General features: G+C 31.9%; 1 pseudogene; it reads left to right on the top strand.

The window, feature by feature from the left end:
• Nucleotides 1-1,040: 1,040 nt before the first annotated feature.
• On the top strand, nt 1,041-21,958 carry LOC139861690 (SNF1-related protein kinase regulatory subunit gamma-1-like; annotated as a pseudogene).
• Nucleotides 21,959-22,485: the final 527 nt, after the last annotated feature.

The following is a 22,485-nucleotide window of genomic DNA, read 5'->3' as shown; positions in this document are numbered from 1 at the left end:
CGTATTTGAATTTCATAATTTAAACTTGATATTAAAAATAATTCATACTTAGATTACACACTATAAAAAAAATTAATTATCAACCTACTTGAATCGCTGCCAAAATAATTGAATATGTTTTTTGCTTAATAAAATTTATAGAGAATGATTTTTTTTTTATAATTCCTTTCGGTTGTTTATAATTCCTTTAGGAATATCATGTAGATTTACAAGTTTTTTTTTTTTGAATTATTTTTTAAATTTTTCATATTTGAATGAATAGATATGTCAATTTGTTTACTTACTTAATTTTTGTCCATATAATTTTTATTTTTTTTAACATTTGATAGTAAGTGGAACTGTATAGATTTGTTGTTTAGCATTTTTTCTAATTATGTTAGATACAATATTGAAACAGAAAGTTACGACACATTTTTTTATGCAAATAAATTTAGTTTCAAATCGATGAATCAAATATTTTAGTCAACAATATTGCATTGACTATTACATGTTTGTGCAAGATCCAGGACCTATTCAACAAAGATACTGTTAACCAGTTCAGATTGTGCAGGGTTTCAGGTTCGATCTCCTAAAAGTTTGAACATTTTACGAATTGGCGCTTTAGCGTTTGAGATATATGCGATTACTTAATAAAATAGGTTCTATAATATAACATCAAAAGTATCTATTGGTACTTATACAACTTATATATGCTATGCAGGTTTTGATATTTAGAATATATCTAAAGTGTTATAATTTATAGTTACATATTAAGTTGAATTTATTTTGTTTGTATAGGCGAAGAATATTGCGTTCACCGGGGTTTTTAGATTGATATTCAACCCATTAGTCAATAAATTTCCTTGCTTTGGAGCTGTCTCATTTTCTTTGACAGAGAAGGTACTTCCATTTTTTTGAATGCTAAAAGTTATAAGTGGGATTGAGGTCCAATTTAGTTACTTGAGGTCCCATTTAGGTACTTGCTTTGGAGTACTTGGCTTGAAGTTATAAGTGGGATTGAGGTCCCATTTACTGTCAGTCCAGTCATTGAGGTACCTTTTTCATTAGTTTTTAATACATGTGCTGAACGCTAAAAGTTATCATCTTAATTCAGTTGACTTTAGGCCACTTATTTTGTGAAATGGGCGGTTTCTTTCAAACAAGAATAACTAACAGACAACTGTTAAGGTAAATTAGCATCCTTAATGTCCGGTTACCCAATTTGACAGCATTTGACCCAAAATGTCATATGTCCAAATAGTCACGACAATTAACATTTAACAATTTTTCATAAATTATGTTGTTAAATAAAACTCTTTTTAGATTTCATGATGTTTCATTTGTGAATTTGTTGATTGCATGTTACTGCCTTAAATATAATCTAATTAACTTTAAACATCATAAGTGGCAGCAACATCAAATGGTGCTTTATTAGTAAACTGAGAAATTTTATGCTATTGGTGATGAGGTCTCACCAATTTAATGTTGTATTCTGGGTTTAACGGGTCAGCTTGACTATATCAAAGTTTTAAATGTTGGATACAAAGAAAGAATTTAGTTCTTCTACTTCTGATTAAAAGTCTTCTATGACACTCCCAGTTGTTGCAGGTCATATGTTGCAGACCTTAATCTATAAAGATCAAAGTCCCAATCATGAATTCTATAAAATGTGAGAGTACTTTTAATTTAATATGTGACTTTTTGCTTTATGCCATAATACAGGTCTGCAATTTTAGTTGCTTATCAAAGTGGTGTGCTATAATTTTACATATTTGTTATTATTATTCGGATATTGGAAGCTGTCTCTTAAAGTTCAAAATAGTTGAACATCCAAAAGCCAACAAAGTTTTTTTCAAGTTGTATAAAGCTTTTAAGGATCTCAATTAGATCCTATCAAAGTTTCGTACTCGATATTGCCTAACAAATACAGATCCATAAAAAATGGTTTAACGGTTGTCAACACATCGGTCTTAACGAGATCAGACCTTAATTGGTATGTTTAGTTATAACTGGGTTTAATTTACTAATATCAATATATTTTAGTCACGCAAGTGTATAATATTATTCATTGAAAAATTCGTACATGTCAGTTCTATATTGTGTACGTAACGATTATAACAAATAAGCAAGGATGCAAATTTTCAATGCGTTATTCTGATTGATATCTTTAGCCATATTTTGTTATATGTGTAAATTTATAAGTTGGTTACGTAAAGGTACCCAACATTGGGCAGATCATTCTATCACATAATCTGGCTGAGAGGCAACCATTAGGTGTGTATATATATATATATATATATATATATATATATATATATATTGGGTAGATCATTCTATCACATAATCTGGCTGAGAGGCAACCATTAGGTGAAGGGTTCAAATTTTTCGTGGCTTCTACCAGAGCATATATATATATATATATATATATATATATATATATATATATATATATATATATATATATATATATATATATACCCAACTCAGATGAGACTGTCTCTTAATATTGGTTCGTATATTTTCCAAAGTTACACTATTATTTACATGTCATGAAATTTATACCACTGAGCTTTTTATTGTTGTGCTACAGACACATCTACTACTGCCTTGATCGAGCCACTACCAGTGATTGAGTTTGTTCTCAGCTCCTAAACAGGGATGCCATAGCTAGACCATTATCTGATGATTCTGACCAGGTAGTGGCTAAAATCTTTTATCAAGTTGACATATGGTAATTGGTTCGAAGTGTAATGGTTTGGAGTAAATGTACTTTCACAACGAGTTTAAACTAAAATTATTTAAGTCTAACAAACAATATGGTGCACTTTTCTAAGTTCATTTGTATCTTTGTATGAAATCTAAAGTTGAACAGGTTATTATGTTAACGAATTATAAGTTATTTGTCATGTAAAATCTACAGTCAGAAAAGAATGACGGGTTAGGGAACCCGATGGGACCCGCTGTTTGAAATGTCCCGTTCTTATTGATTAAAAACGTTCCATATTAATTGATTTCGTTGCGAGGTTTTGACCTCTATATGAGATGTTTTTCAAAGACTGCATTCATTTTAAAACAAACCATAACCTTTATTTCATCAATAAAGGTTTAAAAAGCTTTACGTAGATTATCAAATAATGATAATCTAAAATATCATGTTTACACACGACCATTACATAATGGTTTACAATACAAATATGTTACATCGAAATCAGTTTCTTGAATGCAGTTTTTACACAATATCATACAAACATGGACTCCAAATCTTGTCCTTATTTTAGTATGCAATAGCGGAAGCTCTTAGTATTCACCTGAGAATAAACATGCTTTAAACGTCAACAAAAATGTTGGTGAGTTATAGGTTTAACCTATATATATCAAATCGTAACAATAGACCACAAGATTTCATATTTCAATACACATCCCATACATAGAGATAAAAATCATTCATATGGTGAACACCTGGTAACCGACATTAACAAGATGCATGTATATAAGAATATCCCCATCATTCCGGGACACCCTTCGGATATGATATAAATTTCGAAGTACTAAAGCATCCGGTACTTTGGATGGGGTTTGTTAGGCCCAATAGATCTATCTTTAGGATTCGCGTCAATTAGAGTGTCTGTTCCCTAATTTTTAGATTACCAGACTTAATAAAAAGGGGCATATTCGATTTCGATAATTCAACCATAGAATGTAGTTTCACGTACTTGTGTCTATTTTGTAAATCATTTATAAAACCTGCATGTATTCTCATCCCAAAAATATTAGATTTTAAAAGTGGGACTATAACTCACTTTCACAGATTTTTACTTCGCCGGGAAGTAAGACTTGGCCACTGGTTGATTCACGAACCTATAACAATATATACATATATATCAAAGTATGTTCAAAATATATTTACAACACTTTTAATATATTTTGATGTTTTAAGTTTATTAAGTCAGCTGTCCTCGTTAGTAACCTACAACTAGTTGTCCACAGTTAGATGTACAGAAATAAATCGATAAATATTATCTTGAATCAATCCACGACCCAGTGTATACGTATCTCAGTATTGATCACAACTCAAACTATATATATTTTGGAATCAACCTCAACCCTATATAGCTAACTCCAACATTCACATATAGAGTGTCTATGGTTGTTCCAAAATATATATAGATGTGTCGACATGATAGGTCGAAACATTGTATACGTGTCTATGGTATCTCAAGATTACATAATATACAATACAAGTTGATTAAGTTATGGTTGGAATAGATTTGTTACCAATTTTCACGTAGCTAAAATGAGAAAAATTATCCAATCTTGTTTTACCCATAACTTCTTCATTTTAAATCCGTTTTGAGTGAATCAAATTGCTATGGTTTCATATTGAACTCTATTTTATGAATCTAAACAGAAAAAGTATAGGTTTATAGTCAGAAAAATAAGTTACAAGTCATTTTTGTAAAGGTAGTCATTTCAGTCGAAAGAACGACGTCTAGATGACCATTTTAGAAAACATACTTCCACTTTGAGTTTAACCATAATTTTTGGATATAGTTTCATGTTCATAATAAAAATCATTTTCTCAGAATAACAACTTTTAAATCAAAGTTTATCATAGTTTTTAATTAACTACCCAAAACAGCCCGCGGTGTTACTACGACGGCGTAAATCCGGTTTTACGGTGTTTTTCGTGTTTCCAGGTTTTAAATCATTAAGTTAGCATATCATATAGATATAGAACATGTGTTTAGTTGATTTTAAAAGTCAAGTTAGAAGGATTAACTTTTGTTTGCGAACAAGTTTAGAATTAACTAAACTATGTTCTAGTGATTACAAGTTTAAACCTTTGAATAAGATAGCTTTATATGTATGAATCGAATGATGTTATGAACATAATTACTACCTTAAGTTCCTTGGATAAACCTACTGGAAAGAGAAAAATGGATCTAGCTTCAACGGATCCTTGGATGGCTCGAAGTTCTTGAAGCAGAATCATGACACGAAAACAAGTTCAAGTAAGATCATCATTTGAAATAAGATTGTTATAGTTATAGAAATTGAACCAAAGTTTGAATATGATTATTACCTTGTATTAGAATGATAACCTACTGTAAGAAACAAAGATTTCTTGAGGTTGGATGATCACCTTACAAGATTGGAAGTGAGCTAGCAAACTTGAAAGTATTCTTGATTTTATGTAACTAGAACTTGTAAAATATATGAAGAACACTTAGAACTTGAAGATAGAACTTGAGAGAGATCAATTAGATGAAGAAAATTGAAGAATGAAAGTGTTTGTAGGTGTTTTTGGTCGTTGGTGTATGGATTAGATATAAAAGATATGTAATTTTGTTTTCATGTAAATAAGTCATGAATGATTACTCATATTTTTGTAATTTTATGAGATATTTCATGCTAGTTGCCAAATGATGGTTCCCACATATGTTAGGTGACTCACATGGGCTGCTAAGAGTTGATCATTGGAGTGTATATACCAATAGTACATACATCTAAAAGCTGTGTATTGTACGAGTACGAATACGGGTGCATACTAGTAGAATTGTTGATGAAACTGAACGAGGATGTAATTGTAAGCATTTTTGTTAAGTAAAAGTATTTTGATAAGTGTCTTGAATTCTTTCAAAAGTGTATGAATACATATTAAAACACTACATGTATATACATTTTAACTGAGTCGTTAAGTCATCGTTAGTCGTTACATGTAAATGTTGTTTTGAAACCTTTAGGTTAACGATCTTGTTGAATGTTGTTAACCCATTGTTTATTATAACAAATGAGATGTTAAATTGTTATATTATCATGATATTATGATATATAATATATCTCAGTATGATGTATATACAGTTAAATGTCGTTACAACGATAATCGTTACATATATGTCTCGTTTCGAAATCATTAAGTTAGTAGTCTTATTTTTACATATGTATTTCATTGTTAATACACTTAATAATATATTTACTTATCTTTTAACATAATTAACCAAGTGTATCAATATCTTAATATGATTCATATGTACCTAGTAAGACGTTGTTATAACGATAATCGTTATATATATCGTTTTCGAGTTTCTTAAATTAATAGTCTCATTTTTATGTATATAACTCATTGTTAAAATACCTAATGAGATACATACTTATAATAAAAACATGTTAACTATATATATAACCATATATATGTCATCGTATAGTTTTTACAAGTTTTAGCGTTCGTGAATCACCGGTCAACTTGGGTGGTCAATTGTCTATATGAAACATATTTCAATTAATCAAGTCTTAACAAGTTTGATTGCTTAACATGTTGGAAACATTAAATCATGTAAATATCAATCTCAATTAATATATATAAACATGGAAAAGTTCGGGTCACTACAGTACCTACCCGATAAATAAATTTCGTCCCGAAATTTTAAGCTGTTGAAGGTGTTGACGAATCTTCTGGAAATAGATGCGGGTATTTCTTCTTCATCTGATCTTCTCGCTCCCAGGTGAACTCGGGTCCTCTACGAGAATTCCATCGAACCTTAACAATTGGTATCTTGTTTTGCTTAAGTCTTTTAACCTCACGATCCATTATTTCGACGGGTTCTTCGATGAATTGAAGTTTTTCGTTGATTTGGATTTCATCTAACGGAATAGTGAGATCTTCTTTAGCAAAACATTTCTTCAAATTCGAGACGTGGAAAGTGTTATGTACAGCCGCGAGTTGTTGAGGTAACTCAAGTCGGTAAGCTACTGGTCCGACACGATCAATAATCTTGAATGGTCCAATATACCTTGGATTTAATTTCCCTCGTTTACCAAATCGAACAACGCCTTTCCAAGGTGCAACTTTAAGCATGACCATCTCTCCAATTTCAAATTCTATATCTTTTCTTTTAATGTCAGCGTAGCTCTTTTGTCGACTTTGGGCGGTTTTCAACCGTTGTTGAATTTGGATGATCTTCTCGGTAGTTTCTTGTATAATCTCCGGACCCGTAATCTGTCTATCCCCCACTTCACTCCAACAAATCGGAGACCTGCACTTTCTACCATAAAGTGCTTCAAACGGCGCCATCTCAATGCTTGAATGGTAGCTGTTGTTGTAGGAAAATTCTGCTAACGGTAGATGTCGATCCCAACTGTTTCCAAAATCAATAACATACGCTCGTAGCATGTCTTCAAGCGTTTGTATCGTCCTTTCGCTCTGCCCATCAGTTTGTGGATGATAGGCAGTACTCATGTCTAGACGAGTTCCTAATGCTTGCTGTAATGTCTGCCAGAATCTTGAAATAAATCTGCCATCCCTATCAGAGATAATAGAGATTGGTATTCCATGTCTGGAGACGACTTCCTTCAAATACAGTCGTGCTAACTTCTCCATCTTGTCATCTTCTCTTATTGGCAGGAAGTGTGCTGATTTGGTGAGATGATCAACTATTATCCAAATAGTATCAAAACCACTTGCAGTCCTTGGCAATTTAGTGATGAAATCCATGGTAATGTTTTCCCATTTCCATTTCGGGATTTCGGGTTGTTGAAGTAGACCTGATGGTTTCTGATGCTCAGCTTTGACCTTAGAACACGTCAAACATTCTCCTACATATTTAGCAACATCGGCTTTCATACCCGGCCACCAAAAATGTTTCTTGAGATCCTTGTACATCTTCCCCGTTCCAGGATGTATTGAGTATCTGGTTTTATGAGCTTCTCTAAGTACCATTTCTCTCATATCTCCAAATTTTGGTACCCAAATCCTTTCAGCCCTATACCGAGTTCCGTCTTCCCGAATATTAAGATGCTTCTCCGATCCTTTGGGTATTTCATCCTTTAAATTTCCCTCTTTTAAAACTCCTTGTTGCGCCTCCTTTATTTGAGTAGTAAGGTTATTATGAATCATTATATTCATAGATTTTACTCGAATGGGTTCTCTGTCCTTCCTGCTCAAGGCATCGGCTACCACATTTGCCTTCCCCGGGTGGTAACGAATCTCAAAGTCGTAATCATTCAACAATTCAATCCACCTACGCTGCCTCATATTCAGTTGTTTCTGATTAAATATGTGTTGAAGACTTTTGTGGTCGGTATATATAATACTTTTGACCCCATATAAGTAGTGCCTCTAAGTCTTTAATGCAAAAACAACCGCGCCTAATTCCAAATCATGCGTCGTATAATTTTGTTCGTGAATCTTTAATTGTCTAGACGCATAAGCAATCACCTTCGTTCGTTGCATTAATACACAACCGAGACCTTGCTTTGATGCGTCACAATAAATCACAAAATCATCATTCCCTTCAGGCAATGACAATATAGGTGCCGTAGTTAGCTTTTTCTTCAATAACTGAAACGCTTTCTCTTGTTCATCATTCCATTCAAATTTCTTCCCTTTATGCGTTAATGCAGTCAAGGGTTTTGCTATTCTGGAAAAGTCTTGGATGAACCTTCTGTAGTAACCAGCTAGTCCTAAAAACTGGCGTATGTGTTTCGGAGTTTTCGGGGTTTCCCACTTTTCAACATTTTCTATCTTTGCCGGATCCACCTTAATACCTTCTTTGTTCACTATGTGACCGAGGAATTGAACTTCTTCCAACCAAAATGCACACTTTGAAAACTTAGCGTACAATTCTTCCTTCCTCAATACTTCTAACACCTTTCTCAAATGTTCACCGTGTTCTTGGTCATTCTTTGAGTAAATAAGTATGTCATCAATGAAAACAATGACAAACTTGTCAAAGTATGGTCCACACACTCGGTTCATAAGGTCCATGAACACAGCTGGTGCATTAGTTAAACCAAACGGCATGACCATAAACTCGTAATGACCGTAACGTGTTCTGAAAGCAGTCTTTGAAATATCATCTTCTTTCACCCGCATTTGATGATACCCGGAACGTAAGTCAATCTTTGAATAAACAGACGAGCCTTGTAGTTGATCAAATAAGTCGTCGATTCTCGGTAGTGGGTAGCGGTTCTTGATGGTAAGTTTGTTCAACTCTCGGTAGTCGATACACAACCTGAATGTACCATCTTTCTTCTTGACAAACAAAACAGGAGCTCCCCATGGTGATGTGCTTGGTCGAATGAAACCACGCTCTAAAAGTTCTTGTAATTGGCTTTGCAGTTCTTTCATCTCGCTGGGTGCGAGTCTGTAAGGAGCACGAGCTATTGGTGCAGCTCCTGGTACAAGATCTATTTGAAATTCAACGGATCGATGTGGGGGTAATCCCGGTAATTCTTTCGGAAATACATCGGGAAATTCTTTTGCAATGGGAACATCATTGATGCTCTTTTTTTCAGTTTGTACTTTCTCGACGTGTGCTAGAACAACATAGCAACCTTTTCTTATTAGTTTTTGTGCCTTCAAATTACTAATAAGATGTAGCTTCGTGTTGCCCTTTTCTCCGTACACCATTAAGGGGTTTCCTTTTTCTCGTATAATGCGAATTGCATTTTTGTAACAAACGATCTCTGCTTTCACTTCTTTCAACCAGTCCATACCGATTATCACATCAAAACTCCCTAACTCTACTGGTATCAAATCAATCTTAAATGTTTCGCTAACCAGTTTAATTTCTCGATTCCGACATATATTATCTGCTAAAATTAATTTACCATTTGCTAATTCGAGTAAAAATTTACTATCCAAAGGCGTCAATGGACAACTTAATTTAGCACAAAAATCTCTACTCATATAGCTTCTATCCGCACCCGAATCAAATAAAACGTAAGCAGATTTATTGTCAATAAGAAACGTACCCGTAACAAGCTCCGGGTCTTCCTGTGCCTCTGCCGCATTAATATTGAAAACTCTTTCGCGGCCTTGTCCATTCGTGTTCTCCTGGTTCGGGCAATTTCTAATAATGTGGCCCGGTTTTCCACATTTATAACAAACTACATTGGCATAACTTGCTCCGACACTACTTGCTCCGCCATTACTCGTTCCGACACCATTTGTTCCTTTCGTTCTATTAACCCCTGGTCCGTAGACCTCACACTTCGCCGCGCTATGACCATTTCTTTTACACTTGTTGCAAAATTTGGTGCAGAACCCCGAGTGATACTTTTCACACCTTTGGCATAGCTGCTTCTGATTGTTGTTGTTGTTGCAGTTATTATTGTTGTTGGGATGATTGTTGTAGTTGCTGTTGTTGTTGTTGTTGTTGTTGGGCCGTTTGTTGTAGTTGCGATTGATGTTGCGATTGTTGGGATAATTGTTGCGATTATTTTTGTAATTGCTGTTGTTGTTGTATTGGTGATTCTTATCACCGTTTTCCTCCCACTTTCTTTTGACTTGCTTCACATTGGCCTCTTCAGCAGTCTGTTCTTTAATTCTTTCTTCAATCTGGTTCACTAGTTTGTGAGCCATTCTACATGCCTGTTGTACGGAGGCGGGCTCGTGTGAACTTATATCTTCTTGGATTCTTTCCGGTAATCCTTTCACAAACGCGTCGATCTTCTCTTCCTCATCTTCGAATGCTCCCGGACACAATAGGCACAATTCTGTGAATCATCTTTCGTACGTGGTAATATCAAATCCTTGGGTTCGTAACCCTCTAAGTTCTGTCTTGAGCTTATTGACCTCGGTTCTGGGACGGTACTTCTCGTTCATCAAGTGCTTGAATGCTGACCACGGTAGTGCGTACGCATCATCTTGTCCCACTTGCTCTAGATAGGTATTCCACCATGTTAACGCAGAACCTGTGAAGGTATGCGTAGCGTACTTCACTTTGTCCTCTTCAGTACACTTACTTATGGCAAACACCGATTCGACCTTCTCGGTCCACCGTTTCAATCCGATCGGTCCTTCGGTTCCATCAAATTCCAAAGGTTTGCAGGCAGTGAATTCTTTGTAGGTGCATCCTACACGATTTCCTGTACTGCCAGATCCAAGGTTATTGTTGGTATGTAGCGCAGCCTGTACTGCGGCTATGTTTGAAGCTAGAAAAGTACGGAATTCCTCTTCATTCATATTCACGGTGTGTCGAGTAGTCGGTGCCATTTCCTTCAAAATAGTCAAATGGAACAAGTTAATCATACAGAATATTAAGAGTAGTTAATAGTATTTCGTAGCATAATATGAACTCATTTATAAAAGCTTTTTCTTCATATTAGCGTTTTATAAGTTTAAATTCGGGTAGTACCTACCCGTTAAGTTCATACTTAGTAGCTAATATACAATTCAACTACTACAATTCTATATGAAAAATTGATTATAATAATATTTCGCGTTCAAACTTTTATACAATATTTTACAAACTTACAATACCGCTTATTTTACATAAAGCATGAAATATAGCACACAATAACTTTGATACAAGATAGTTGTGAAGATAATTCTAGCTAGTACACAAGTCGTTCAGCAAAGGCAATAAAGACACGTAATTCATATGTCCAGAAACAAGTCATGCATTCTGGTTTTACTAGGACTACTTCCCATCCTTGGTCTTGTGGAACATAACCGTTATGGCCGTTGATAAGACAGCGTGTTGTAACGTCGTCAAAGGGACGAGGGTTACGTAATGTCCAACAGTCCCGTAATAATCTAAAAACCTCATTTCTTACCCCAATTACCGACTCCGTCACTTGTGGAAACGTTTTGTTTAATAGTTGTAGCCCGATGTTCTTGTTCTCACTTTGGTGAGAAGCGAACATTACTAATCCGTAAGCATAACATGCTTCTTTGTGTTGCATGTTAGCCGCTTTTTCTAAATCACGAAGTCCAATATTCGGATATATTGAGTCAAAATAATTTCTTAACCCGTTGCGTAAAATAGCATTTGGGTTCCCCGCAATATATGCGTCAAAGTAAACACATCGTAACTTATGGATTTCCCAATGTGATATCCCCCATCTTTCGAACGAAAGCCTTTTATAAACCAAGGCATTCTTGGAACGTTCTTCGAATGTCTTACAAACTGATCTCGCCTTAAATAGTAGTGCCGAAGAATTCTGACCGACTCTAGACAAGATTTCATCAATCATGTCTCCGGGTAGGTCTCTTAAAATATTAGGTTGTCTATCCATTTTGTGTTTTTATACTGTAAAATAGACAAGAGTTAGATTCATAAAAAAATACTTATTAATACAAGCAATTTTTACGTATATCATAAAGCATAAGCACACTATATTACATATATTACACCACACGAATACAACTATCTTATTCCGACTCGCTCGTTTCTTCTTGTTCGGTTTTGGTTCGTTTTGCCAAGTTTCTAGGGATATATGATGTTCCCCTAATACGAGCCGTCGTTGTCCACATTGGTTTAGAAAAACCTGGTGGTTTAGAGGTTCCCGGGTCATTGTTACAACTTAAGGACTTCGGGGGTTGACGATACATATAAAGTTCATCGGGGTTGGAATTAGATTTCTCTATTTTTATGCCCTTTTCCTTATTATTTTCTTTTGCCTTTTTAAATTCAGTTGGGGTAATTTCTATAACATCATCGGAATTCTCGTCGGAATCCGATTCATCGGAGAATTGGTAATCCTCCCAATATTTTGCTTCCTTGGCGGAAACACCATTGACCATAATTAACCTTGGTCGGTTGGTTGAGGATTCTCTTTTACTTAACCGTTTTATTATTTCCCCCACCGATTCTATTTCTTCTTCCGGTTCCGATTCTTCTTCCGGTTCCGATTCTTCTTTCGGTTCTGACTCTTCTTCCGGTTCCTCTTCGGGAACTTGTGAATCAGTCCACGAATCATTCCAATTTACATTTAACTCTTCATTATTATTAGGTGAGTCAATGGGACTTGTTCTAGAGGTAGACATCTATCACATAATATCAAACACGTTAAGAGATTAATATATCACATAATATTCATATGTTAAAAATATATAGTTTCCAACAAAAATGTTAAGCAATCATTTTTAAAGAAAACACGGTCGAAGTCCAGACTTACTAATGCATCCTAACAAACTCGATAAGACACACTAATGCAAATTTTCTGGTTCTCTAAGACCAACGCTCGGATACCAACTGAAATGTCCCGTTCTTATTGATTAAAAACGTTCCATATTAATTGATTTCGTTGCGAGGTTTTGACCTCTATATGAGACGTTTTTCAAAGACTGCATTCATTTTAAAACAAAATAAAGGTTTAAAAAGCTTTACGTAGATTATCAAATAATGATAATCTAAAATATCATGTTTACACACGACCATTACATAATGGTTTACAATACAAATATGTTACATCGAAATCAGTTTCTTGAATGCAGTTTTTACACAATATCATACAAACATGGACTCCAAATCTTGTCCTTATTTTAGTATGCAACAGCGGAAGCTCTTAGTATTCACCTGAGAATAAACATGCTTTAAACGTCAACAAAAATGTTGGTGAGTTATAGGTTTAACCTATATATATCAAATCGTAACAATAGACCACAAGATTTCATATTTCAATACACATCCCATACATAGAGATAAAAATCATTCATATGGTGAACACCTGGTAACCGACATTAACAAGATGCATATATATAAGAATATCCCCATCATTCCGGGACACCCTTCGGATATGATATAAATTTCGAAGTACTAAAGCATCCGGTACTTTGGATGGGGTTTGTTAGGCCCAATAGATCTATCTTTAGGATTCGCGTCAATTAGGGTGTCTGTTCCCTAATTTTTAGATTACCAGACTTAATAAAAAGGGGCATATTCGATTTCGATAATTCAACCATAGAATGTAGTTTCACATACTTGTGTCTATTTTGTAAATCATTTATAAAACCTGCATGTATTCTCATCCCAAAAATATTAGATTTTAAAAGTGGGACTATAACTCACTTTCACAGATTTTTACTTCGCCGGGAAGTAAGACTTGGCCACTGGTTGATTCACGAACCTATAACAATATATACATATATATCAAAGTATGTTCAAAATATATTTACAACACTTTTAATATATTTTGATGTTTTAAGTTTATTAAGTCAGCTGTCCTCGTTAGTAACCTACAACTAGTTGTCCACAGTTAGATGTACAGAAATAAATCGATAAATATTATCTTGAATCAATCCACGACCCAGTGTATACGTATCTCAGTATTGATCACAACTCAAACTATATATATTTTGGAATCAACCTCAACCCTGTATAGCTAACTCCAACATTCACATATAGAGTGTCTATGGTTGTTCCGAAATATGTATAGATGTGTCGACATGATAGGTGGAAACATTGTATACGTGTCTATGGTATCTCAAGATTACATAATATACAATACAAGTTGATTAAGTTATGGTTGGAATAGATTTGTTACCAATTTTCACGTAGCTAAAATGAGAAAAATTATCCAATCTTGTTTTACCCATAACTTCTTCATTTTAAATCCGTTTTGAGTGAATCAAATTGCTATGGTTTCATATTGAACTCTATTTTATGAATATAAACAGAAAAAGTATAGGTTTATAGTCGGAAAAATAAGTTACAAGTCGTTTTTGTAAAGGTAGTCATTTCAGTCGAAAGAACGACGTCTAGATGACCATTTTAGAAAACATACTTCCACTTTGAGTTTAACCATAGTTTTTGGATATAGTTTCATGTTCATAATAAAAATCATTTTCTCAGAATAACAACTTTTAAATCAAAGTTTATCATAGTTTTTAACTAACTACCCAAAACAGCCCGCGGTGTTACTACGACGTCGTAAATCCGGTTTTACGGTGTTTTTCGTGTTTCCAGGTTTTAAATCATTAAGTTAGCATATCATATAGATATAGAATATGTGTTTAGTTGATTTTAAAAGTCAAGTTAGAAGGATTAACTTTTATTTGCGAACAAGTTTAGAATTAACTAAACTATGTTCTAGTGATTACAAGTTTAAACCTTCGAATAAGATAGCTTTATATGTATGAATTGAATGATGTTATGAACATAATTACTACCTTAAGTTCCTTGGATAAACCTACTGGAAAAGAGAAAAATGGATCTAGCTTCAACGGATCCTTGGATGGCTCGAAGTTCTTGAAGCAGAATCATGACACGAAAACAAGTTCAAGTAAGATCATCACTTGAAATAAGATTGTTATAGTTATAGAAATTGAACCAAAGTTTGAATATGATTATTACCTTGTATTAGAATGATAACCTACTGTAAGAAACAAAGATTTCTTGAGGTTGGATGATCACCTTACAAGATTGGAAGTGAGCTAGCAAACTTGAAAGTATTCTTGATTTTATGTAACTAGAACTTGTAAAATATATGAAGAACACTTAGAACTTGAAGATAGAACTTGAGAGAGATCAATTAGATGAAGAAAATTGAAGAATGAAAGTGTTTGTAGGTGTTTTTGGTCGTTGGTGTATGGATTAGATATAAAGGATATGTAATTTTGTTTTCATGTAAATAAGTCATGAATGATTACTCATATTTTTGTAATTTTATGAGATATTTCATGCTAGTTGCCAAATGATGGTTCCCACGTGTGTTAGGTGACTCACATGGGCTGCTAAGAGCTGATCATTGAAGTGTATATACCAATAGTACATATATCTAAAAACTGTGTATTGTACGAGTACGAATACGGGTGCATACGAGTAGAATTGTTGATGAAACTGAACGAGGATGTAATTGTAAGCATTTTTGTTAAGTAGAAGTATTTTGATAAGTGTCTTGAATTCTTTCAAAAGTGTATGAATACATATTAAAACACACATGTATATACATTTTAACTGAGTCGTTAAGTCATCGTTAGTCGTTACATGTAAATGTTGTTTTGAAACCTTTAGGTTAACGATCTTGTTGAATGTTGTTAACCCATTGTTTATTATAACAAATGAGATGTTAAATTGTTATATTATCATGATATTATGATATATAATATATCTCAGTATGATGTATATACAGTTAAATGTCGTTACAACGATAATCGTTACATATATGTCTCGTTTCGAAATCATTAAGTTAGTAGTCTTATTTTTACATATGTATTTCATTGTTAATACACTTAATAATATATTTACTTATCTTTTAACATAATTAACCAAGTGTATCAATATCTTAATATGATTCATATGTACCTAGTAAGACGTTGTTATAACGATAATCGTTATATATATCGTTTTCGAGTTTCTTAAATTAATAGTCTCATTTTTATGTATATACCTCATTGTTAAAATACCTAATGAGATACATACTTATAATAAAAACATGTTAACTATATATATAACCATATATATATCATCGTATAGTTTTTACAAGTTTTAGCGTTCGTGAATCACCGGTCAACTTGGGTGGTCAATTGTCTATATGAAACATATTTCAATTAATCAAGTCTTAACAAGTTTGATTGCTTAACATGTTGGAAACATTTAATCATGTAAATATCAATCTAAATTAATATATATAAACATGGAAAAGTTCGGGTCACTACACTGTTTTTGCAGCGGGCATTGGGATGTCTTCTCCAAGATATAAAAGTTCACAGCCTCGATCTCCAAAGACTGCTGGAAACTTTTTTGAGTTGTTAACTGTGAAGACCCGTCCTAATCCATCCGAACGAAGTCCATATCGATTATAAACATTTCACAACAGTTGATTACATCGCGAGGTACTTGACCTCTATATGATACATTTTATAAACATTGCATTCGTTTTTGAAAAGACAATATTTCAACACATCGAAAGTTGACGGCATGCATACCATTTCATAATATATCTAACTATAATTGACTTAATAATAATCTTGATGAACTCAACGATTCGAATGCAACGTTTTTTGAAATATGTCATGAATGACTCCAAGTAATATCTCTAAGATGAGCAAATGCACAGCGGAAGATTTCTTTCATACCTGAGAATAAACATGCTTTAAAGTGTCAACCAAAAGGTTGGTGAGTTCATTAGTTTAACATAAATAATCAATTCATAATTTTAATAGACCACAAGATTTCATATTTCCATTTCTCATAAACATACGTCCCATGCATAGAGACAAAAATATCATTCATATGGATTGAACACCTGGTAATCGACATTCACATTATGCATATAAGAATATCCCCATCATTCCGGGATCCACCTTCGGACATGATATAAATTTCGAAGTACTAAAGCATCCGGTACTTTGGATGGGGCTTGTTGGGCCCGATAGATCTATCTTTAGAGTTCGCGTCAATTAGGGTGTCTGTTCCCTAATTCTTAGATTACCTGACTAAAAAGGGGCATATTCAATTTCGATCATTCAATCATATAATGTAGTTTCGATTACTTGTGTCTATTTCGTAAAACATTTATAAAAATTGCGCATGTATTCTCAGCCCAAAAATATAAAGGGTAAAAAGGCAAATGAAACTCACCTAATGTATTTTGTAGTAAAAATACATATGACTATATTGAACAACTGAACAATGCAGGGTTGGCCTCGGATTCACGAACCTATATCATTTGTACATTTATTAATACACATATTTGTAATCGAATAAGTTTATATATTCTTTTTAGTGATGTACTTGTTATATTTAATAATTTGTAAGTTTTATTAATTATTATTTATATATTTTCATTTGTATATATATATATTTGATTATTAATGTAGTTAAGTTATGTAATTTAAATATAATTTCATATCTATTCTCTTTATCTTAACAAGGTCAATAAAAAAAACTTTTATTTTCATGGATAATATTACCTTAATAATAATAATATAGATAATACTTGATAATAATAATATTGGTAATGATACTAATAATAATGGTAATCATAATTCGTAATTAATAATAATAAATGGTACTTCGTAACTAATACCTTTGTTAATAATAATAACAGTAATAACTAATACTCCTAATACTTAATATTAATAATAATAATTCTAATAGCTAATGATACTAATAATAATAATCCTAATCATGTTAATAATAATAATAGTTATACTAGTAATAACCATAACAATAATACTTGTAATTATTCTAATAAACATGTTAATGATTTTAGTAATAGTAATAATTAACAACAACAATAATTAATGATAATAATAATATTTATGATACTTATTAATACTAATGATAATATTGTCCTTAATGTTTATAACTATAGATATGATATTAGTAGTAATATTAATTATAATATTTAACAATAACAATAACAATAAATAACAATAATAATAATAGAAATAGTAATAAAATAAAAAAAATAAAATATTGATAAACTACCTCTAATGAAAATCGGCCCAAAAATAATATTGCCCCAACAGGGACTCGAACCCCCGACCCCTCGAACACCCGTCACTTCTTTAAACCATCCAGGCAGTTGCTTGTTTTCTGATTTATACAGAAACCATAAATATATAACCCTTAAAGTAAAAGCTTTTCCTTCTTCATGATAGTTAAGATCGAACCAAGGCAAAATAATGTCCACAATCAGAAAGGATTTGAATTAAGACTCTTATTTGTAACAGCCACAAATTACAATGTATAATTTGATTAAATAAAAAAATATATATATATAAATATACTTGCTTCAGTCGTGAAAACATAAACACCAACTCAAACTTTGATTTTGAAATCGAAGCTGTTTTAGACTATGATTACAACATAACATATGTTGCAAATAACTAATAGAAACTTTCTAGCTCATCAATTTATCAGGAATCATCGAAACAATTACGAATTTTGTGATGAACACCTAGTTTGACTTTTTGAATTTTAAAGTTTGACTTCCGAATTCGAACTCGTTTTGAAAAATTGGGATTTCAGACTCTCCAGATAGTTTGAGTATAAAATTTATAACACGACTGCATTTTTCATTTTTAAAATTTGATTCATTTTCGGAGTTTTTGAAAAATGAGTTAAGAACAGGGATGAACGACTTATTACTCAGTTTATTTGTTTTTAAATTTTGTGAATTGCAGTGGTGTAAACTGGTAATTGATATTGGAGAACAATAACTGAATGATTGTGATTGAATACGACCCATAACAAAATCCGACATGAAGGACGAATTAAATCAGGAAAAGAATAATAAAAAAAATAATACAATAAAGCAGATAGTGAAAATTCGATTCGTACAGTTCCTGGATGTTAACATCTAACAATATCAGATAGATACAAAGATTTGTTATAGTTCGATTGTGAAGTTAAAGCAGAGTCGTACCCCTTCTTCTTTTTAAAAATAATAATAATATTAATAACTTTATAAATATATCTTTTTATATAATTAGTATTAATAATTAATAATACAATTATTAGTAATTTTAATAATAATAATAATATTATAGATAAGATAACAATAATAATTTAAAAGGGCTACTAATAACAATATAATGATATTGATAAATCAATATTGATAGTTTTTGATAAATATAATAAGTTAATTAATAATAACGATATTAGAAATAAAAATTTTTGATAATGAAAATTTTTGAAATAATATTAATAATAATTATAATAATAACTAGAGTTATATATTACTATTAACTATAATAATAATGATATTAATAATGTTAATAATAATAATATTGGTAATAAGTACAATATCTACATGTAACAAGTTTCATCTCTATATATTTTATATTTAGTAGTATTAATAATACTGATATCAATATTAATATTAAATGTTTACTTTAAAAAAAATGAAAGTAATAAACTACTTACAATTATATTTCAGCTTTTAATTAAATTTAATATCTTAATATTATATTTTATTAATTATAACATATATATTATATAATAATATATACTGAATATTTAATCTTTATACATTTTACATATATATTATTATATGATTGTATTTGCATATTAGTTATATCATAAATATATTACTGTTGTTATACATATATTTATTTACTATAGTATGTTGTTTCAACATAACAATAGATTTTATAATTTTTAACACATAATATTTATATCTTTTGTATTCATTACATATAATATTAATTATACATAGAATTCATATATATATATATATATATATATATATATATATATATATATATATATATATATATATATATATATATATATATATATATATATATATATATACATATATATATATATATATATACATATATATATATAAGATCATTTTAAATTGCACTTAATTATTTTGTATCTAATTCCTAATGTTTAAATTGTATTTTATAATTTCAGATTATTACATATATTTACATTTATATACATATACATATTTATTTATAAATAATTGTTCGTGAATCGTTAGGAATAGTCAAGGGTCAATTGAACACATGAATATAGATTTCAAAACTTTCGAGACTCAACCTTACAGATTTTGCTTATCGTATTGAAATCATATAAAGATCAAGTTTAAATTTGGTTGGAAATTCCCGGGTCATCACATTAACTTCATCTGATTTCTATACAAATACAAAGGTTTTACTTCTACCTTTTCTTCTTGACTTTTTTATGTTCATATTCCTTTATTTGCTTTGTATGATGATTTTATTAAATTAAAATGCAGGTTAAAGACATATTGGGATCATTTCGTTGGGCCCCGTTTCTTGCATTACAGACATCAAACTCCTTTTTAACTATGCTTTTACTACTTTCAAAGTACAGAATGAAGAGTGTCTCTGTAGTTGATGCAGGGGACCAGAAGATAGACAACATCATAGAAATCAACCTGTTGTGATCCACATGTTGGAGGAATGTGCAGATCAACAATGGTTCAAAAGCTGGAGATCATCGAAAATATGTGATCTTGGTCTTCCTTTGATGAACACTGATAAAGTTATAAAGGTACACAACTTGATTTCACTTAAATTACTTTCATGGTTGAGTTTGATATATGATTCAAGTGTTGTTATAGGTCGAAGAGGATGAACTGGTGCTCCAAGCATTTAAACTCATGAGGGAAAAGGGTATTGGTGGATTACCTGTAGTTAGTGGCGAAAATAAACCATTTGCTAATATTAGTATCCGAGACATTCAGTTTAACGAGGAATTGCTCCCGAGATATACAAAGATTACAGGTTATTTATTTGAACTTTTTTTCCGTTCCTAAAATTAATGACACAAAATCAGTTCCATCAAAGAAAGTAGAAGACTTGATGTTTTGTGAAACTATATCTTAAAGAGTGATGTGTTATTGGCAATTTTTTAGTGTCGCCTAATTGGGTCATGCAGGCGGGATGGACCCTTTCTTAGTAAGCCTGGAAAATGGGTCGTGTTGGTTTGGGTAGAGACCCAAATGGGTTTGGGTCAAAACGTGTCATGGTTCGAACACGTCTCGGCATTCAAACAAGTCGAACGGGTCGGGTCCAAACGGTTGGGTCGGGTTGAGACCCATTTTTTCTTATAAAATATTTTCTAAAAAAAAGTTTATTTAAATAAAAAAGAATTAATTTAAAAAGAAAAATATTACTTTAAAAAAAATAAGTTTACTTTTTTACAAAAAAAAAATTATTTTTATTTTTTTAGTCTTGCTAAATTTTTACTCCGTATTTTTTAATTTTTTTTTTCATATAATGGGTTGGAAATGGGTTTAACGGGTCTAGATGGACCTTATAACATATTGACGGACTAAAGATGGGTCAAATATGGACCCATTCCCTTTGCAATCTCGAGACCCAATGGACCCAAATTTTGGCGTATGGGTCTTCGTTGCCAGATGTATTTCTTAGTAAGTTTTCAAACATGATTTCAAAGAGGTTTTGGGCATTGGAGTACACTTTGGGTGATATTTGACCTGTATGGCATATTTCAGTTTCACATCATTATCTAATTTTACTCATTTGACATTTCAAGATTCTAATTTTGTTATGGTCATGGAATTTGACTGCAGATCCATTACTGCCTTGAACTTTGTAACATCAGTTAAAAGTTATCTTGAGGAGAATCAAAAAACATCAATTAGAGGTATAATTTCGCGAATTGTACACGAGCCTGGTGGACACTTTGGTGACTTCTTTAATGTGTGTCGTATGGATGAACCCGTTTTCGAAAAGAAAATCGGCTAAAGCCTGGCACAAAATGTTTATTCAATTACCGCTTTAAAGAGTGTTCTTTTTATCTGTTTTATGTGTGCAAGAATGAATAAAGGTAATACAAATTAGGATGACATCTTTAGTAGATTTTGGCATTCACAAAAACATACATTTTTTACTGAAAAGTGAAGGGTCATAACATGTTACGGTGTGTGATAATGCTAAAAACGAACATATATTTCATAGCATTATCCCTCAAGAAAGACAAGCTTTTAGTTGCAATTGTTCTATTTACAAGTAATATTCGTTTAAATAATAAAAGGTGAAGACAAAAGACAGACACGACGAATTGAAGATGCAAACGACCAAAAAGCTCAAAAGTACAAAGTACAATCAAAGAGGTTCCAATTATTGATGAGAAACGTCTCAAAATTACAAGAGTACAAGACACGAAACGCAAAGTACAAGATATTAAATTGTACGCAAGGACGTTCGAAAATCCAGAACCGGGACCAGAGTCAACTCTCAACGCTCGACGCAACGGACTAAATATAATATAATATCAAGTTAACTATGCACATAAATATAATATAATATTTAAATAATCCTTATAA

Source organism: Rutidosis leptorrhynchoides, chromosome 8 (genome assembly GCF_046630445.1).
Source record: "Rutidosis leptorrhynchoides isolate AG116_Rl617_1_P2 chromosome 8, CSIRO_AGI_Rlap_v1, whole genome shotgun sequence".
Taxonomy (NCBI): Eukaryota; Viridiplantae; Streptophyta; class Magnoliopsida; order Asterales; family Asteraceae; genus Rutidosis; species Rutidosis leptorrhynchoides.
The sequence above is the reverse complement of the archived record's forward strand: the minus strand, read 5'-3'. Positions and strand labels throughout refer to the sequence as shown.